The sequence below is a fragment of the Athene cunicularia genome (assembly GCF_003259725.1).
Source record: "Athene cunicularia isolate RWA chromosome 5 unlocalized genomic scaffold, athCun1 chr5_part1, whole genome shotgun sequence".
Lineage (NCBI taxonomy): Eukaryota > Metazoa > Chordata > Aves > Strigiformes > Strigidae > Athene > Athene cunicularia.
The window spans coordinates 5,116,648-5,136,180 of record NW_020799101.1 but is presented as its reverse complement, the minus strand read 5'-3'; the positions used below and the strand labels follow the sequence as shown (position 1 = coordinate 5,136,180).

General features: G+C 43.2%; 1 long non-coding RNA gene across 1 annotated transcript in view; it reads right to left on the bottom strand.

The window, feature by feature from the left end:
- LOC113480789 overlaps positions 1–19,533 on the bottom strand; it is an 84,912-nt gene that overhangs the window by 42,976 nt on the left and 22,403 nt on the right. The window contains exon 2 of the long non-coding RNA XR_003398530.1: positions 1,920–2,191. This is a non-coding gene — a long non-coding RNA (uncharacterized LOC113480789). The remainder of the gene's footprint in view (positions 1–1,919; positions 2,192–19,533) is intronic.

Genomic DNA, 19,533 nt, shown 5'->3' with positions numbered 1-19,533 from the left:
AGATGAAACAGAAAAGCCAGGAGTGGGAGAAAGCAGTGAGCAGGAGCAAGGAGAGAGACTTAGAGACTGCAAAAAAATCCAAGGAGAGAGGTTCACAGGATCACAGAAGTGTTGAGGTTGGCTGTGTCATCCAAGAGCAGCTCAGGCAGGGCCAGCTACAGCAGGCTGCCCAGGACTGTGTCCAGCCTGGCTTTGAACATCTCCATGGATGCAGACTCCACAGCCTCTCTGGGCAGACTGATCCCATGGACAACCACCTTCATGGCAAAAATGAATTTTCTTATTGTCCAGATTGAGTTTCCTGTGCTCATGCATGGGATGAGGTCTCAGCCTTGGGCTTGTCTTATTATTGACCCAAAAGCTCACTGTGGGCACTGAGGAATGTCTCTCATGACTGAACATGAGGCAGGTTCATCATCACAGTGGGAGCAAAGCCTGAAGCAGTGGGAGAGCCCTGGGATGGAAACGCCTGTTTCCTGAAGGTACGGTCTGAAGATATGTCCTAAGTGGGAAAAGAAAGGATGGATAGATGGGCCACAAACTGGGAAAGGGAAAAAAATCACAGCAAGTCCTCAGAAGAGAGCAAAAAATGTTAAGAGAAGGTGTGAGTCCCAACCAAGCATTAGTAGCAGAGCTACAGTAGAGACTAAGGAATGTACGGCCCTCCCTCAACCACACTGGTTTCTCTCAGGACCTCAAGTGATGGAGGACTGTACAAGAGCTGTGATAATTTCTAACTTGGGAAATGTGCTGCCTTTGTTATAGGCAAAGTTGAAAGGGTCCTCATGTTCAAAGCTGTACTCTTGTACAGCAAAAGCAGCAGAGCATGTGGGGTTTCTGTTGTAATTATTCCTTCCAGGTCTTGTTGAAGAACCCAGGCAGAAGAGGGGGAGAAAGTGTCAAGATTTGAATGAAGAGGGCTGAGCAACGGTGAAGGACAACATGAAAGCCACAGCATTACAGATGTACAGGGAAAAGAAAAAGAAAGAAAATGGGTGTCTAAGAAACACTGATAGAAGCTCTCGGGAGTAAGAAAGCAGAGGAGAGCAGGGAGGGAATCTGGTGATAAAAAGGCTGTGTCTAAATGGATCCGTGAACATGGAAGGGGAATTAAGAACAGGCCTGACTGTGCAATTCTTACTTTAGGGCTCTTGCAAGGTGTGGTGAGTCAGTTTGAGGAGGTCCCAGGGGCCAGACAATGGCTCCAAGAGGGTGGTGGGGCGCACAGAGATGTGCGCTGGCACTAATCTGAGGTCCAGGAGGAGCAAAGCTACATTGGTGTGGCTCCGAGCTCAGCTAGTGCTAGGTGCCTTTCATAGTGTGTTGCTCTTTCTCTGCTTTTTTGGGAGGGTAGGAGCCCAGGAGTAGTGCAGTGGGACCAGCACACGCAGCCAGGAGTGGAGCTCCCTGCCTGCTGGAGACTGTGAGGTCACCCAGGGGCATCAGCAGTGCTGCTCCCCAGCACCCAGGAACACCCAGTCAGTCCCTGCTCCACTCTCAGTTTCTCCCTTCCCTGACACAAAAGATTCGCCTTTGGCTTCTTTCTCGTTTTTAAAAAAACTGGCAAAGAGCTTTTGACTATTTATTTTCTGAAGATTTGACATTATAGTTTCAATTTTTTTTTTTCCCAGCCATGTGGGCTAAAATCTAATCCAAGTTGCAGATATCTAAAACAAGCAAAATCTATAATCCCTGATCCTTAGTTCTTTACAGTCCATATCTAGGATGACACACTGGGATGGCCAATTTGCCACCGATTTGGTAGGATGAATATCAATGCCCAGCTTATTCCTTCTCGCCCATCTTGTCCTGATACTTGTCCTGCCCTATCCCCTGAAAGCTCAGAATATCTGAGGCCACACAAAAACAGGGTCCACCTGATGCCATCAATACAACCAGCAGTCTCTTTTAACACTCACCTGCAAGATGACTTCTGTGTAAGTGATGATTTGGGTCCACAAAATGAACGAGGAGGTCCTGGGAGACCCCCAGACTCCCTTCCAAAGCAAACAGAATTAGGATGAGCTGTTGCCATGACATCCCCTCGATGTGGACCAACATGTATGGAGTGAAGAAGATTTGAATCCTGCCTTCAGTTTGGCTTCTGGTTGTCCTTGTGGGCTCCTCTTCCCAGGGAATGTAGCTGCCCACCAGTTCAGATGTTCAAAGAGGGACGAGACTCCCACAGCCCCTATGTGAAAGGCAAATGAAAGGACAGTGAGCAACTACATCTCTTAAAATCTTCAGACTACAACCCACCACGAACTGTTGCCCCCTGACATAATCTCAACTGGGTTACAGGTAAATGGGCAGATGTGTTTACCCTCAGGCAGCTTGAGGACATGCCATCCCCTCTGAACACAGCCTGTTAAAGAGGGACCTTCTTTTAAATAGCTGTTTACCTTCAGGCTGCTAACTCCACGGATGGCCAGCTGTTCATTAAGGGTCAAGAAGTGCCTGGTTAAAAGGTCCTGCCCACCTTTGATGCAGCATGGACAAGTCCCTCAGGACTTGTCTGGCAGTGCAAAAACATACAGAGCTGACCCACAATACCCACTGGAGTCCTCCTGATGTTCGAAGATGACATGGCTTGCCCCAGCAGACACGGGAGGAATTTTCCCAAGAAGCACCCAAAAAACTCTGCTGTGATACACAAGAAACAAATTCTCTCTGTCAGCCTACGTGCAGTTCTCAAACAGGGATAGGACACGTCCAACCTTTATTATTATTATTATTATTATTATTTAAAAACCATTGTGACTTTTTTTGGAATCCCAGACAAGTGAGAATAAAGTGGCAGATTTCTTGCAGACATCACCTATTTAGGTATTGCACTCTCAGCTCTTAGAGAGCCTTACTAACCTAAAAGAAGTAAAAATTTACAAATCTAATTAAAATTAAAAACTACTAGTTAGCAAAGAATTTATTTTTCTTTTACGCTTCGGCCTGCTTTTAATCATCCCCACAAAATTCCCCCTGCCTGCATGGGTGGGAATAGGTGATATTGTTTGATGAATGAATAAAATATCAGGTAGGAAGTGTCTTGTTTGTCTGTATCTTCATTATCTCTTTCCCCGTCCCGCTGAGTCAGTGGATGGACTGTGTGTCTGGACCAGTGTGTTCTTCTTTACTGGTCATTCACTCTTTGGTCTGTACTAGCAACTACCAGCTGGGAGCCCTGAACATAGGTTAAGATTAAAGGTGTTCAACACTCTACAAATAACAAACAAAAAATTAATCTCTCCAAAATAAGTTCAGAGTTTTGCTAGATTTTGGTTTTCCCTGAACATCTTTCCTTGCTAGAGCCTTCAGACAAATTTTAAATATGAAGCAGGAAATAATTCAGATGAGAAATCGTTGGTTTTGTCTTTTTGCCTTTTGCAATTATTTGAAGTGACAACATTATGGATTTTTCTCTGGGGCTACAAACTCATTTAGATTACGTTGGTCAACTTTTATGGTGAAGTGCAGAATTTTGAGCTGTTTTAGGGAGGGAAAAAAGCCAATTCCAGCCACAGGACAGGAAAAGTTGATAGGAAAAATCCCAGATAGAAGGCTTTTTTGACAGATGTGCAAAATCCCTTAAGAGTTGTAACCACTCTCACTGGAAGAGGTATGCAAGAATCCTTTCTTCCAATTCCCCATTTATTCTCTCCTTTTCTAACGAAGGCAGGTAATCTCAGATTATTTACCAGCATCTCATTTCCAATTTGCAAGAAACACCTCAAAGCCAGAAAAAAAAAATACTCTCCGTCAGCCTGTTTTTGTTTTGCTCTTGTGTTTATTTTCATCTTAACATTAATTGCCCCATAAAGTCTGCTTGGTTTTATCAATTAGCCTTTGCAGTGGGAAAATATTTTAGCGCCTAATACAGCGTAATGATTTTTTTCCCTATTTGCCAAGGGGGTTATTAATAAATGTCCCCACTGGGGTTACAACTCTGGTGCTCTGGTGTTTGCTTTAGGGGAAATGAGGGATTGGAGGAAAATCCTAACCAAACGGAGCTATAATTAGAGAGAAAGCAGCTGCAATTAGAAGTATATGTTCAATGACACCAACTGCACTCGGGGACAAACCTCCCCTCGACTCGGGCAGGGGTGGCAGCAGAAACTCTGCCATTGCAAAAAGAGGAAAACTCCTGGTTTTCCTTCGTTTCCAGGTGTTGCATCCAAGATTTGCACTGGCTGCTCAGCGTACTTCTCCAAAGAGGAGGGCTTTTTTCAGCAGAGGACTGCTGGCCCGGCAAAACCAACAGCAGACTCCTCCGAGCTGGGATTTCACCCTGATCTCTTGCTCTTCACTATTTATTTAGCCTGAACTGCTGCCACCAGCACTGCTGGGCTCTCTGGTTAGCTGCCAGCCGAGCAGACCCTTCAAATGGCACATCTCGGTGCACATCAGACATCCACGCTCTTTCCCACAGAGTCTTCTCCTGCGGCTGCAGGTACTCCGAGGTTGGATGGCAAAGCCTGGCAGACCTTGTTGTTCTCCCCGCTGCTGCAACAGACTTTGTTCATGGAGGAAAAACCAGACGCCGTCCCTTTGGCTTTTCTGTCTGTTACAAATCTAAATTCTCCATCACCAGGAAATGAAGCAGCTAATAGGCTGTCCTAGCAAAATTCAATCCTGTCATTAGATACGGGTTTCTGTAAAGCCAAACTGGAAGGAGTTCTGCAGCCTGTCGAGAATTTAGGCTGAGTTAAAATATTAAGGCTTGATTTTATCAATTGGCCAAACAACAAGTTTAACAATAAACACTTCCATACAGCAAAGACACTACAGAATTAAAAAATGCAGCAGATGTGCAATACCTCTTAATATGGCTTTTAGCTTAACTCATCTTATTGCAGAAATCTGTAATTCTCATGGTTTGGTTTCTGAACAACAGCTACTGATGGAACCTTTTGTCTTTCTGTGTTGGTTTTGGGGGTTTTTTTTGACTAAAAACAATTACTATTATAGCACTATTAGCTTTGAGGATTTACAGCTTTGCTTTTTTCACAGCAGAGCTCAGAAGTAATAGAATTTACTCTGGGAAAACCTGACTGTGTCCTTGCAAGTCTCTATAGGGCTTCTCATATTGGGGTCCCATATAGCTCTTTGTAGGAAATGGGTTATTGCCAGCACAAGCTGGCTGGCTTTGTTGGAGTGACGCCTGCCATCCTACCTACCCACAGAAAGCAGATAGGAGGCAGCAGTAAAAGGTAAGGTTGTGCTGCACTCCTGCCCTCCACCACCTGTGTGTGATACAGGTGGTCCATCATAACACTGGATCCACAAGATAACAGATTTCTCTAAACAACCAAAAAGATGCAAGGTCATTCCTGCAGATCTGTGAGCACCAGAAAAGTCACCTGAATGAGGATGGGGCTCGTTGCCTGATTTCTCTGCTCCTTCTCCAGAACAGCACTTCCTCCAAATCTCAGATCTCTGGGTTTTGACCAGAAGAAGAGATCTGGTGGCCCTCAGGACTACTGGTTTTCCAGTGTGAATGAAGAGACATTAAAGGTAACCAGATGAAGAATCCAGTGATTATTTGTATTGCAAAACAGCCTGTGAACGGTGCACAGCGGCCACTGCCGTACCGCAAGAGACAGCCCTGCCCTGCTGAACACCCACTCTGAACACATCGTCCGTGGGACTGTGTGGGAGAAGCAGGTATGCACCAACAACCCTTCTGAAGGCAGGAGCACTGTCCCTGGAAACCATGAAGGTATTTTATACCCTACTTGTACTTCTAGCAAAGCATCCGGGAGCTGCACCGAGCAGTTGGGAACTGAACCTCCAGGACAACAAGCTCAGCACCTTTTGCTATAAACTAAATATTTCTGTCCTGAGAAAAGCAAAGACGATGTTTCCACCAACTTCAGGAGGGCCCGGGCTCAGCTGGTGTCTGCTCTGATTCCTGGCCAGGCATTCACCACAACTAAATATTTCTTCAAACCCAGAACCTTTCTGAATTGCCATCAAAGCGCCAATTCTAGAGACATCAGACCATTTGGTTTCTTTTATTTCCTTCTTACCCTTTGAGTGAGAAGGGTAATTATGTGTCTCTTACTCACACATACTGTTTGTCCACTATATATGTGTATTATAGACCTTTAATATTCAAAGAAGCTTATAATTGGTTTTAAATGTTGTTTTAAAGGGATATGCATTACAGTAGGGGTACGCATGTCCTTACACACCAACGTACACAGATGTGTATTAGTGTACACCATGGGGTATTCATATACACACAATAAACATACGAGACCCTCCGTAGCTAACCATAGAACTCAGAGCTCTGCCCTTTCCCCACTGTGCTTAAGGATCTAAAATGAACACCAGGCTTTTATAGCTACTTTTGTTACCTTACCACCACCAGAAACAGCCCAACCTTGTGCAGCCCCTTTGACACAGACGTTAATTTTCACTTGCAGCTGTGGCAATTAGAAAGTGTACTTAATAGAGTGTCATGTTAATTGTTGCGGAGTTAACCAATTTCTCCATTTAATTGTCAATTGATTAACCTATTGAAATGGTAAGTGACTCAGTTTCCTTCCAGAACAAACAGCAGCCTCATATTGTAGCTTCATCCAGCTGGAGGGGGTACTCTGTGATTTGCTCAGCCTCAATGTGCTGGTATTTTTCTACACCTCCCTGAGCTTTTAATTAGATGAGCCAATTTTGCATGTATTTGTCTGCTGGAAAGGTTATCTGTGCTGGAGCTGACCTGCAGAGACAAAGTTGAGCCTAACGGTCTTAATAGAAAAGGTTTTCAGCTATGACTGCTGTACTTGATTGCATTGTAATGGTAATTAACTTGAGACTTTGCCTCCCTCAATGTTTTTTTGTAGCTTTAACTATGCAATGAGATGTTTCCTCTGTCATATATATGCACTTATTAAGCTCTCATTGGATTCTAATATGCATGCAAATAGTCAAGAGTTTCTTAAGGCTAATACTACACTAGGTAGATTGTAGTGCCATTAAGTCACTACAAAGATGTAGCCTGCAGCAAACTTATAAGTTGGGTTTTTTTTCTTTTTCTGTGAGTGTACATGAGGGTTTGATTTTCCATTTTTGTGCGCTTTTTTTCAACCTAAAGAAGGGAAGAATTCCTGTACATGCTTTTGCTCCTTTTAATCTGAAGGATTCTGTGTGCAAGAGCCCATTTTAAACAACTTCTCCTTCCCCAACGAGCCAAAAAATGAGCTTGTGTTTTAAAAGGAAGATCCCGATGTCCTTAATTCAGTTTTTCAAGTCGGTTTGTAATCCATCCCCATCCCTACTCCTTTCTCTGAGCGGCTCGTTTGAAAGCCCTTGGTATCTCCTGTGTTTCTGCATGTTCTTTTACAGTACGGCGCTGTCATTTAATTACGAGACAATCCCCCACAACTGAGTAAGCATTTTCATCATTGATAATGTTGGTAGCAGGCAACTGAGACAAAATGATTACAAACCTATGTTGTGCTCAATAGTCCTTTAGAGGATTTCTCTCTTAATAGTCCTGGCTCATTCATGTTTGGTTCAGTACATTTGTTCTTTAAAAAAAGGCATAGATTAGAAGAGTTTCAGGGTAGGTTAATAACTCAACTGAAAATGGCTGCTTGCATTGTCAAAGTCTGTTCCTGCAGTTGCCTGGTGCTTTCTTCAGTTCTTCCACACTGCAGCTTTGGCCCAGTTGGTAAACAGCTTAAGTCCAGACATCTTTTCATTCTCCGCGCAGCGGATTGAAATAAAAATGCATATAAGTGGCGACTGACTGGCGCTGGCCTGACAATAGCCTGTAACATTATGCAAGGGTATTTACATAGGAATAAGGCCTTGGTAAAGAAGACAGGGGCAATTAATGACTAGGGCCACACATATAAGGAAAGTTTGTCCAATCTTTTCTTCAATAAAGATCTTTTGTAAAGTGCTATGGAAACTCATGGAGGCCCCCAAACAGACTAGGAGAGGGACTTTTGTGATGGGGTTTTTTTGGTTGTTTGGGGGTTTTTTTTAAACTTTAAGTTAAAAGGGCCAAATTTTGAAAAGGTAAAATGTAATTCTTTTGTGGTTGTGAACTTTTTTTTTTTTTTTTTAATTCCTTTTTTTTCACCGGAATAAATTTTGTGTGGCGTTTTCCCTAGAAGAATGTGTGGAATAAAGAAATAAAAAGAATGATGTGCCTCAGCCAGGCAGGGTGGTGGAGGTGAAGGGCTTGAAGGAGACCTGTCGCAACGCTTGATGACTCCTGCTAGCACAGGTTTGGAATTTAAGCTAATTTGTAAGCGTTTCGGGTCTGATTCTGATCTCTCTTACATCCCACCAACTCTGCTGGAGCTGTCAAAGCGCTTCCTGGCAGATGCAAGATAGGCAACTCCACCTTGCAAATTCAGCATTTTCCTTCCTTTTGTCCTGGCAGATTTGGTCGTGAGTGATTTTGACAAACCGAGGATGCCCCACGCTCTGTCTCTGGGTTGCAGTGCTGAAGGCAGAGCACCATCAGCAGTGGGTGTTGCAGAGACATAGCCCAGGGCAGAATTTAACCCCAAGCCTTCATCCTGCCAGATGGGATGCTCTCCTCTGGGCTTGCAGACACAAATAATAAGTCTATTTCCCAGGGGTACACCAGTCCACACCCCCTCCGGGGCAAATATGACAAAAAAGAGTCACAGCTGATGATGCCTTTTCCACCCATGGGGATTTGAGTCGATGGGTTTGCACATGTTGGCCCAGTGTGGACACACCACTCTGGGTCTGAAGCCATTGCCACCATGATGGGGCTCTCGAGAGCCTCTTCATCAACAGTGTAAACTCCTTCAGTGTCTCCTTTTCCTTCTCAAGAAATTTAAGCCACTGTCCTCTAAGTCTCACCTATCCTCATGGGAGCGTTGAGGACCATGTTTTCCATGTGCTGCCATGGCATGTCTGTTGATGGCAGCTTGAATATGCCCACACTAGTCGAGCAAATTTAAATTTCAGGCTCATCCATTGGTGTTTAGAGACTTTGCTCTTATCCTAATGACTGTGGAGGGCTCCTTGGTTTGGGTTGGTGCTGTAACTTTTTCAATACACTATTCAGAGAGCCATAGGTCTCTATGTTGAAAGCAGAGCAGGGATCCTACTGCTCAACCCATCGTATGTGTTCAAAAAGTCAATCCTTCAGCAGGCATGAATGAGGAAAGCCCCATTGATTTCTTTGCAGTTCTGGCAAGCTTTACACCATTTCATGATCTACTACTGAATGCTTTCCTCTAAGACAGAGATTTTTATAGCAGGATATAACTCAAAGAAGAGAGAAGTGCATTTCTCGAGACTTCCTGTCATGCCACTTTCTTTCTTCAGAATAAATTAAAAAATCAACTGTCCCATGGAAATTAATTCCTGAAATGCTTGCTGTACATTGAAGAAGGGGAAATAAATCTTAATAGCACAAATGCATGGTTCTTATGAGAGAAGTGTGCACAGAGAAGAGAATGTGTTTCTACTGCAGCCCTGGAAAGCTGCAGAAATCAATGCTTCATTCAAGGCTATTGATCAGTACTAAATTAATTAGACTTCAAGGCTTATGGCAGTTGATAAGACAACTTGTTAATTTAGTCAATGATAGTGTTTTCCCTAAAGCAGCAAATACCCTCTTTCTCAGAAAAGACATTTCTAGCATTTGCTACCCAAGTTTTTTTTCCCCTTCTTTTATTAAAAAAAAAAAAAAAAATTCACTTTACATTTAAATTAAGATAAGAATTGGATGAGGAGATACTTCTATTTACCCCTATTTGCCTTCTTTTGCTCTAACATTGAAGCTGGGTGTTGATAACATCTGATGTAATTTAATAGGACGGCAGCATAACATTTAGCTTCTTCGACCCCGGCCCATTGACAGAGATGTTCATTTGGAAAAGCTGGTGGGGAGAGGAGGGAGGAGGGAGAACGCCCGCTTTCTAAATGTGAGGCTTTTTTTAAAAAATGGCAAACCCAAAGCTTTTGCTTCCCAGGCGAGAAGGATGCTCCTGGCCACTGACAAAAGCACAGGCGCTGCTGGTCCTGCGAGCAGTGAATGAGACGAAGGTATCCCAGAATACCCTGGCCATGGGGCTGTACTTCCTGCTGGCTGGGAAGGACAAAAGGACAAAACCGAAGGAGTGCCGGGGTCCCACCACCAGCTCTTGGAGGCACCAGTCTGCTACCAGCAGCACTCCAACCCTCGGAGAATGCTAATAAGCCACTGAAGAGCTCAGCTTTCCTGCCATAATTCTATAGCGCCGTTGAGGACCCCATAGTGTTCACTAAATAAAGACAACTAATTGAGAATTTTTTGCACATTTTGCTCAGTGGACTTGTTGTTCAGGCAGTTGGTTGGGGAGAATGTCCCCCTACTGACAACAGGGGCTGATTGTTTTGGCAGCCGCCGGGTTAGCGCCATTTCCCGGGTCTGAGGCTGACTTTCAAAGTATGACAAAAATGTTTAATTTTGGAATTTTTTTTCTTTTTTTAATTATGTGGCTGGGAATTATTTGGGCTTCGTGAAGAATGGGCCGTCCGGTGTTCACATGAAAAAAAAAAAAAAAAATCATTTAATTTTCGTAAGAATATTTTTTTTTTTTTTTTTACTGTATTTTCTGTGGCAAGGCCTACATTTTTGTGTCTGCAGGTGACACTTTGATTGAAACTAAAATTAATAAATCAACTGAAAAGCTCACACCTACAGCTCACAGCAGGGCCTTGAAAACACGGTTATAAAGGGAGCTTTATGCCCTTGTGTAAAGAAGGAATAAATTACAGAAACACTTGTTGCCCTTGGACTCGATTTTGCTTTGCAGGCTGGTATCTTATTTTTGGAGCTTATTGTTAATCAACAGGTTCCTTGTAGGTTTAGCAGGTGACTTTGCCATTAATCTCCTATTTGACCACTATAGCATATTAATGAGGTAGGCTTCTGGATGTGGCTATGTCTCCAGCACAAGGAATTAGTTTAAAAGGTGCACTCTTTACTCAATTGCTCACAGTTAACGATGCTGCAGCCCAAATGCAAAGTAGCATTTTCTACAGCTTGTGTAGCATTAAGAGTGTTTTACTAACATTATGTTCCTCACTGTGCTTTTCTTCTCTTGTATTCTTATTTCTTCTCCATGGAGGGCTATTATCAGGCTTACTGGTCCTTCCTTCTCTTTATATTTTTGGGGGCTTTCTTCATTTTTTATTCACCTAACAAAATAAAGAAATTATATATAAATGACAAAATGATATCCTTTCTTATTAATGTGCACCTTGGTTTTAATTAAACAATTCCAGAGTGCTTTGGAGGTACCACTGGATTTAAATGAAACACTCGGCTCAACATTTCTCTTCAAAACTAGCTTAATAAATATCATTATAAAGTGCAGGAATTCAACCAGCCCCATTTCACCTTGTATTTTGGGTCTGATTTAAGCTTGGAGTGAGGATACCTATAGGGGTACTTTAAGAACATAAAGAAAAGCCGAGGATTTAAGACTTAAATTTGTAATTACAAGGATCTGCCGAAATACATAATATTATGAGCCAGGCTACAAAACACCCTGGTGAAAACAACAGCTTTGTTGTAATACAGTAATTTCCACATTCCAAGGAACGTGCTCTGCCATAGACGGTTATTATTGGCGTTTCCTTTCATAACTTTCAGACGTGTGGTCTACCTCCCAAACAGATACATTTTCCTATTTAAATTAGCACTGTCAGGCTTATGCCTGCAGATTCCCGGCATTTTTTTTTAACAAGGACTCTTACACGCAACGGCATATTTGTGTCAGGTTAGATGTCAGCCTTGAGTTTTAGCCTGAACCGTAAAATATCTGTCTTTTATGGATTAAGGTCAAAGTTATCACGTTACTCTAGCTTGGTATTTTGGTATTCCTCTTCTTTCTCCTCTTTTAATTGGGATTTAAAAAAAAAAAAAAAAAAAAAAAAAAAAAAAAAAAAAAAAAAGTAGTAGAAACAAAATCTGCTAGAGGAGTATGTTTAAGAGCAAAGATATTTAAGGTATTAGTAACACATTTGCTGCGGGCAGCAAGGGTTACATGCTGGACCCCTCTGCCTCTCGCAAAAAAGACTGTGGAAGGAGATGTACAGCCCATATTCAAAGTCGCAATCAAATTTCAACCCTTATTTTCAGAAATAAAAGTCAATTTAAGCTGCAGTCATAGCAGGGTTCTCAGTTTGAGCCTCTGACATGGGCTGGGGACTCAGCTGAGCTGGAGAAGATGCCCCAAAGTGACGCACTGGAGTGAAGCATCCCTACAGGCAGGCAGACCTCTCTGGTCTTGAGGGGGGCAAACTGGGGGAAAGACAAAATTCATCTGCAGACATCGCAGCACCTTGGCCTCAGAGCAGGTACGATGAATGGTCACAGTGAAATACCCAGAAATATGCTCACAAGCTTGGATCTGACTTGAGGTGCTCCCAGAGCAGGATGTGTCCAGCTCATGCCCATACCTCGCCAGGATGAGCTAACTGGGCTCATTTTCAGACATCCATAACTCAGTTGGTTAGCTTGAGTCAGATCTTCCCTATCTCTGGCCAACAAATTACTTAACTTCACTTGGGAAAAAGAAAAAAAAAAAAAAGGAAATAGAAAGGTGTTTTTCCGCTCTGAGAACGCACACAGTAATTACCACTGACTTTATGTTGGTGGTTTTTTTTTTTTTAAGGAACCACTATTTAAATGGTTTTGTTGGATTTTTGTTCAGAGGTTTTGTGTTGTGGTCTTGTTTGCCAGGGTTCAAGGAAGAGTGAATTTTTACCGCACAGGCAGAAACCCCTATAAATCAGAGTTCATCGTTAAAACACTGGCAAACCCTTCACTGAAGTGGTGTTAGCAGAGGCTGCTCTACAGCGAATTTCTAAGGAGGAATAGTTAATGTAACACGGTTTGGGAGCCCTTCCCATCCCCAGCCCCCATCTCCCCCAAACTACTTACAGCACAAGGAGGTTTGAGCTTATTTTGTCTTTTCACAACTTAGCAAGATCAGACACATTTCTGCAATGCATATGCAGATTTTACCTCTTGTTACTTTCTCTAATGAGCTTTCACTTAATCAATTTGACAGTAGCCTTTCTTCCTTTTTGCTTCGTATCCACTAGGAAAGTATTCAGGAAAAAGTGTTAACAGTTTCAAGGGGTATTAGCAAAATGAAATGGTGGCACAGCCAAATTTAGGAAGATTGCAAGAGTGCTTTAAGAAAAGAAAAAAAAAAAAAAGTTAAAACGGGGGATGTGGATTTAACAAGAATGTTTGTCTAGGAAATGAGCAGGGCAGCAGACGCTACTTTTATTTCCCTGCAAATAGTTTTAAAATACTGCCAATAATGAGTAGAGAAATCCTGATTTTATATAATTATCTGGGTTATAGAAATAAGCACTTTCCTTGTTAATATGTAACCCTTTTGAAAATAAAAATATCCTCTTTAATGAACTATTGAAAGGGGTGCTCTAATCACAGTCACCCAGGGACAGGGATGCTGGAAGTCCCAGTGATGTGCAGAGCCATGGGAAGGGATCTGCAGAGCCATATCAATCCTGTGTACCCAGGTTATCAAAACCAGATACATATTTAATTCCTGTGCAGAGGGGTTTGATGCAGAAGCCCCTCTGATGACCAGGCATTGGTATTTTCATTGAAGTCAATGATCAGAGTAAGGGTGATCTCTAGGCAAGGATAAGGAGTGATGATGCCCCAACAGCTCTGGGTTCCCTGGGCCCAAGGGATATCCATAGAGGACATGTGATAGTTCATTACACTTGCTGCAGTTTATTACTTGTGGAGTTGGATGAACACTGCGACACCCAGGAGGGAGTGAAGGTGCCCTGGAGCAGTGGTCCCTTGGCTTGCCGGGGGATGCTGCACCCCAGTGCCTGGCCAGCTGAGCTGTGATTGCACTTTCTCTTAACTTGCAGGCTCTGCCAACCCTTAATGGAAAGGACCTTCCCTCCTGGGGTGGGTTTTTTGGAGCATGGTGGTGGCTTTCTCCAAGAAACTGCCAGTTCAGATTGCATCCTTCATTTAGGGGTCTCATTGAGTGAGGAGAAGCCAGGGCACGCTGGATTTCATAGCATCTGCAGGCACTTGACCCCTAAAACGTATGTGCAGAAACAGAAGTCGATGCTCTGCACCGTATGAAAAGCAAAACCAGGCAGTGGAATTACCCCCAAAGTGGACGTATAGCATCTCTCTGAGTCAGTGCTTATGCACTCAATGTCATCACTAAGCTGTGTCATCGCTGAGGACATCACTTAGGCATTAAGTTCATAATAGCAAAGTGCAAAGGACTGCTGACACATCCTTACTGACAAGGAACACAAGGCTTTAGCTGGGGCTTTTGTGAGAACCACGTCCTGCAGGAAGGTGGCATGGGGCAGAAGGAAAATGCTCAGGGGCAAATGATTTGGGGTTCCCCACAGTCAGTAAACCCACTGGAGACTCTTGGCCTGGTCTGGTTCTCCAAGAAATACTTCAGAGCCCAATTCCTGTGAACTTCACCAAGTCACTTCATAAATGCCAGCCCACAGGATCACAGCCCAGTGTGCAGGATTAGACCACACGCAGGGAATGGGGCTGCACCTAAAGAAAAGGTTTTCCCTTCTCTTCATGGGGAAATTCATATCTTGATGCAATGGAAGACACAGTCATTATTCATGGGTTTCCATCCCTGGGCACCAACAACACAATGACCTTACTCAACGGTTTGCTGTGAGCCAGTTCAGAACTGCACCAAGGAGTACTTAGTGTCTGACACCAGTGCTTCTGGGCTAAAAATCATCACTGAGATGGGGAAGGACGTAGAGAATAGTATTGCCAGGTAGAAGGTCTCCTTTGAACTCAATATAAAGTCTACAGTAGCTTTGTGTTACTCTTACCAGGGAATTGAGCCTCATGGAAAACAGAGCTAAACCTCATGCTAAACAGAGGGATGGTTATGTGGTGTGGTTATTACCAGGTGTTGGCTATGGCTGTGGTTAGGGATGTGCCTAAGGATCTGGGGGACATGGGTCCTACTCCTCGTGGTGGTGCAGGCTTCCTGCATGACCTCAGGTGAGTCTTTTAAGGTTCTTTTTCTCTCTTGAAAATAAAGGTAACAGGATTTTCCTGTCTTGCTGAGACATGAGAATAAAGTGAAACAGTGAGGTGGCCACAGAAATGGGAATTGAATGGGTGTCTGAGATATCTAACCTGAAGCTACCAGAAGGACGCTTGTGTTGGAAGTGGTTATCTCCATGTCTGAAAACAGTGACATTTCTAAGGGAAAATGCAGGCAGTCCTCTCTCTCTAGCTGATGTTCTGTTTCTTTTCTAAGATGGATTCCCCCCTGCCCTCCCAAGCCACAAAAAGACTACTTTTTCACCCAACACTGACCAGATCCATCATAAGACACATAATTACCCAATCTAGTAAAATGTGCATTTCCCCACTGCCAGACCAAGCTGCTATACCCGGAAAACTGCTAAGAAAACATGTCTGTCATTAGTCGACACTGAATCTAGTTTTCAACATCATTGCCTGCAAACCAAAGGATTATGTCCCAATAAATGCTCCAAGTGTCTGCTTCAGCAAGCGGGGCGCTAATGACATTGCCTTTACATATTTTGATGTTATTTTGCTCTGTTATAAATTAAGGGTGGTGTTCAGACGACATGTGCTCGTTGGGAGAAACAACCCTGCGTTGCGGAGGTCTGCAGAGCAAGGGGGGACACACGGACCCCGCGAGGCTTTAGCTGGGCTTTGCTTTCCTGGCACTATTTCCATCCTGAAACAGGGGACCCGCACCGCTGTGGAGCCGGAGTATGTGCTCCAACATGACTTTTCCAAAATCACTCTTTTCAAATATTTTATTCTGATCTTATTTTTAAGCCAGGGTCCAAAACCTTTAAATCAGAGGCAATTTTGTTTTCCTAGCTGTCAGCAATATTTTGGCTATTTTAAGAATGTAGGACAGGGTTAAGGATTAGTACCAGCATTTCTTTTCTGTGTATCAGAGCTGCTTAGCAGTAATTAATTAGGACATTGGGTTTTGTACTCTTGGTTCAGGTCATTTGCCTATGAGCAGCTCAAGCCTTTTACAAAGGCACGCTGCATATGTTTCTGGGTACCTTTTTGAGAGAAGATTTAAATTGGCCAGATGAATACTTTGCTACAAGTGTTTTGCCCTAGGCAAAAAAGGTTTTCTTCATATTATCATCGCCTGGAGCTGGAATCCTCAAGCTTGATGTGACTGGTGTTATACTGTCACATGGCAATGATGTAAGAACAGGAGCTCTCTGTGTCAGACAAATCTGGATTTAGGGGAATTATAGCAGATGTTGCAAAATGGCAACAGTTTAGCAAGTTCCTTTCATCCCGCGGTTGGGAGGCAGGTCCACAAAGTACACCCAGACAGAGCAGAATGTTATCTTTGATCCCTTTCACTCCCGGACAAGGAGGCTCCACCCAATAAGGGATGCGGCATGGCTGGAAATAAAAATAAATTTACAGTGGCTGTTTTGCAATATGGAAATCGGCCATTATTTATTCATGCTGTTTGCCCAGACATGTATAAAAGACTTTTATCGGGGGGGTAACATGTATTGTGCGCTATAAACAGATTAGAGCACTCAGTATTAAGATTAATGGCACAGAAAAACACTTGGAAATTTGTGTGAGGTTAGATTACAAGGAAGACTTGCAGCTCCTCTCCACCACGTGTACATGGACAGTGGCACAGGTGTAGTTTCATGTCAAGGAAATAAGGAAGGAAGGAATATAATTGCCTTTAACACAGTGATGGAAATCAAAAACTTATACGTTATGGGATATGACACAAATTTTGCCCAACATTTAGGATATTTTTTAATGAAGGAAACTGGAAATGTCTCTATTCATCTGCTCCTCCTTCCTTTGGGTAAACAGCGCGTTTATACCTATGCAGAAACGAAACACATGATGACAACGTGACAGAGCCTGTTTACGACAAGAAAGCACCACCTGCGGTGAACAAAACATGCCAGTGTAGGACAAATGGTAATTCTTTTCATGAGTTTAAATCTGATTGGAATTTGGTCAGAATTTGCTGGATTTTTCTTAAATTGTTTGGTTCATTAAAAAAAAAAAAATAAAATCCATTTGGTGACAGGCACAAAACCACCCCAGCCTTTGATTAGGTTTTAATAAAAAAATCCCTTTTACCACCTGACAGCAACATGGAGTTATTGTGCGGCACGGACACAGCTGCTCACGCTGCACTGATGGAGAACAACTTTCCCACCCAACGTCCTCATGGCCACAGCCACGCTACCAAAAACCACCTTACCCTACCACCTTCCCATCCCTGGAATTGCTGAACCAGAGGGTTTCAAGCACATGCACGATAGCAACTGTGTTTTGTATCGAGATCTCCCTTGCTTGAGCATGCAATGTTCATTTTTAATAGTAGAAGGCCAGCTGGATTCAGTTCAGGAAGGTATTTAAGGACACGCTTAAATTTAAATATTGGAGTCATGACACTGAACTCCAGGTCACACACAAGCTTAAAATCTGCCCATCCTTCCATACCTGCCTGAATTCAGGTCTAGCCCTGCATATGGTGCACTGTGCCGGACCCACACAGGAGACAGTGATGGAGAAAATGGTGTCAGTCTTCTGATGTGCCTCTTCCACGGCTGCCCACAGTCATCTGAGCCTCCCACACACATGAAATGTGAACAGGACCAAGCTGAGAGACAGCCATTGTATCCCTCACGCACCTTGGTGGCCTTTTGGTACCATCTTAGGGAAAACACCCCCAAGTAGTTCTCCCAGGAGAACAAATTGGACATTCTCTATCTCCATGCCCATTTTGGATGCCCCAAACCAGAGGATACCTGCAGCAGCCAAGACAAAATGACCCCAGCACCTTCCTGTTTCTGTTTCTGCACTGGCCTGCACCCAGGAGTGTCTCCTACGCTGGTCCTCCAGGCCAAGGTGGTGTTTGCAAGTCAAGGTCCTAGCTTTTGTCACTCCAAAGGAAATATCTGCCCTCATTTGTCCCCCAATCTGCTTGTGTAGGCACTTCTACCCCTGGGGATCACCACAGAGCCCACGCCTGCAGCTCCTGGTCCATGCAAACAGAAAACCCACTTGGCAGGAGGCCCTTGGGGCAACTTTAAAACACAGTATTAACCCACCTGCAACTTCCGCATCCTCCTTTAGAACCAAACCCCTATGAATGCAAGGCTACAACGAACATTTTGCCAAGCACAACAGAGCCTGGCTCAGCCGAAGGCTGCAATTGTTGCTACCAGGCAAATATCGATTAAAGAAGCTCAGTGCCACAATTATGGCACAGCCAAAAAAATGCTACAAGCACAAGCAACAGTCATAGCACAAAAATTGGTCACGCCACTTAGGGTCCCAGCCCCGTGTGCTGGGAATCAGAGGTGCTGTAAGGAAAACACGGGATCAGCACACATTCCCATTCAAGGTGCCTAATCTTGTCTACACTCAAAACGGTAACGGCTAAAATTGGTTTTCAATTGATTTAAGTTCACTGGCACAAAGCCCTGTGTAGACATTCTTAAATGGGTTTAAAAATGGCTTATCAATTTAGCTTAAGACACTTAGTAGCTAAACTAAGCTAAATAGGCATAAGCCAGGTTTAAATTGATTTATGATGTCCACAAAGAGTTTTGCACTGGTTTAACTAAATTGCTTTAAAAACACACCACCACTTTAGCCTTCAAAAGTGAGTGCCTATGAGTGTAAGGATTTAGGGTAAATGTCTTTAAAAGTGCCTAAATATCTGAGGAGCTTATGCCCCTTTTCCCTAAATAGACTAAGTCTTTTCGAAATCAGAAACTGTCCTTTGTAAATGCTACTCCAAAGTGCCAAAAAAAAAAAAAAAAAAAAAAAAAAAAGGAAAAGGGTCAGATCCTCCATGGAGTAAATTAGGGAGATATCCCATTTTACATCAGCTGGAGGAAAGCCAAGCCTTGCCTCACATTTTTAAAGAGAAAGAAAATAGTCTGAAACCCCAGGTTTCAGGGGGCTTGCGCTATGTTTTTTTCTGCTTAGGGTGTGTGGGGTTTGTTTTTTTACCTCCTTAGGTATAGTAGCTGCATACGCTACACATATATTGAAATAATCACATCACTGTTCGCAGCATCCCTGCACACTACAGTAATTCAGGCTTTTATGTTGACGTGCATAGACACAGTTTGGAAGATATCTGAGTGCTCGTAGCCACATCTGTTGTTTTCTCTCTTAATGATTTGTAGTTAGCCAAAATAATAGAAACCAGGCAGAGCTTTTTAATATTGGCTTGCTTGACATGAGCCCGTCTTAGTCAAAATGTTTATTCTGCGGTGCTCCCGCTAGCTCTGGAAATTCGTGTATCTATATGTATTTGCGTGTTTTGCTTGACTAGGCACAAATTATGCTCTCAACTGGAAATATCACAAGTGTAAATAATTTGGAGATGTAAGTGTCTGAGCGAAACTCATGTAAAAGCTATTTGTTTTATGGATTTTGATCTCCAAAGTTTAAAATATGAGCAAACTTTTCATTAAGGGTTTTGCCAT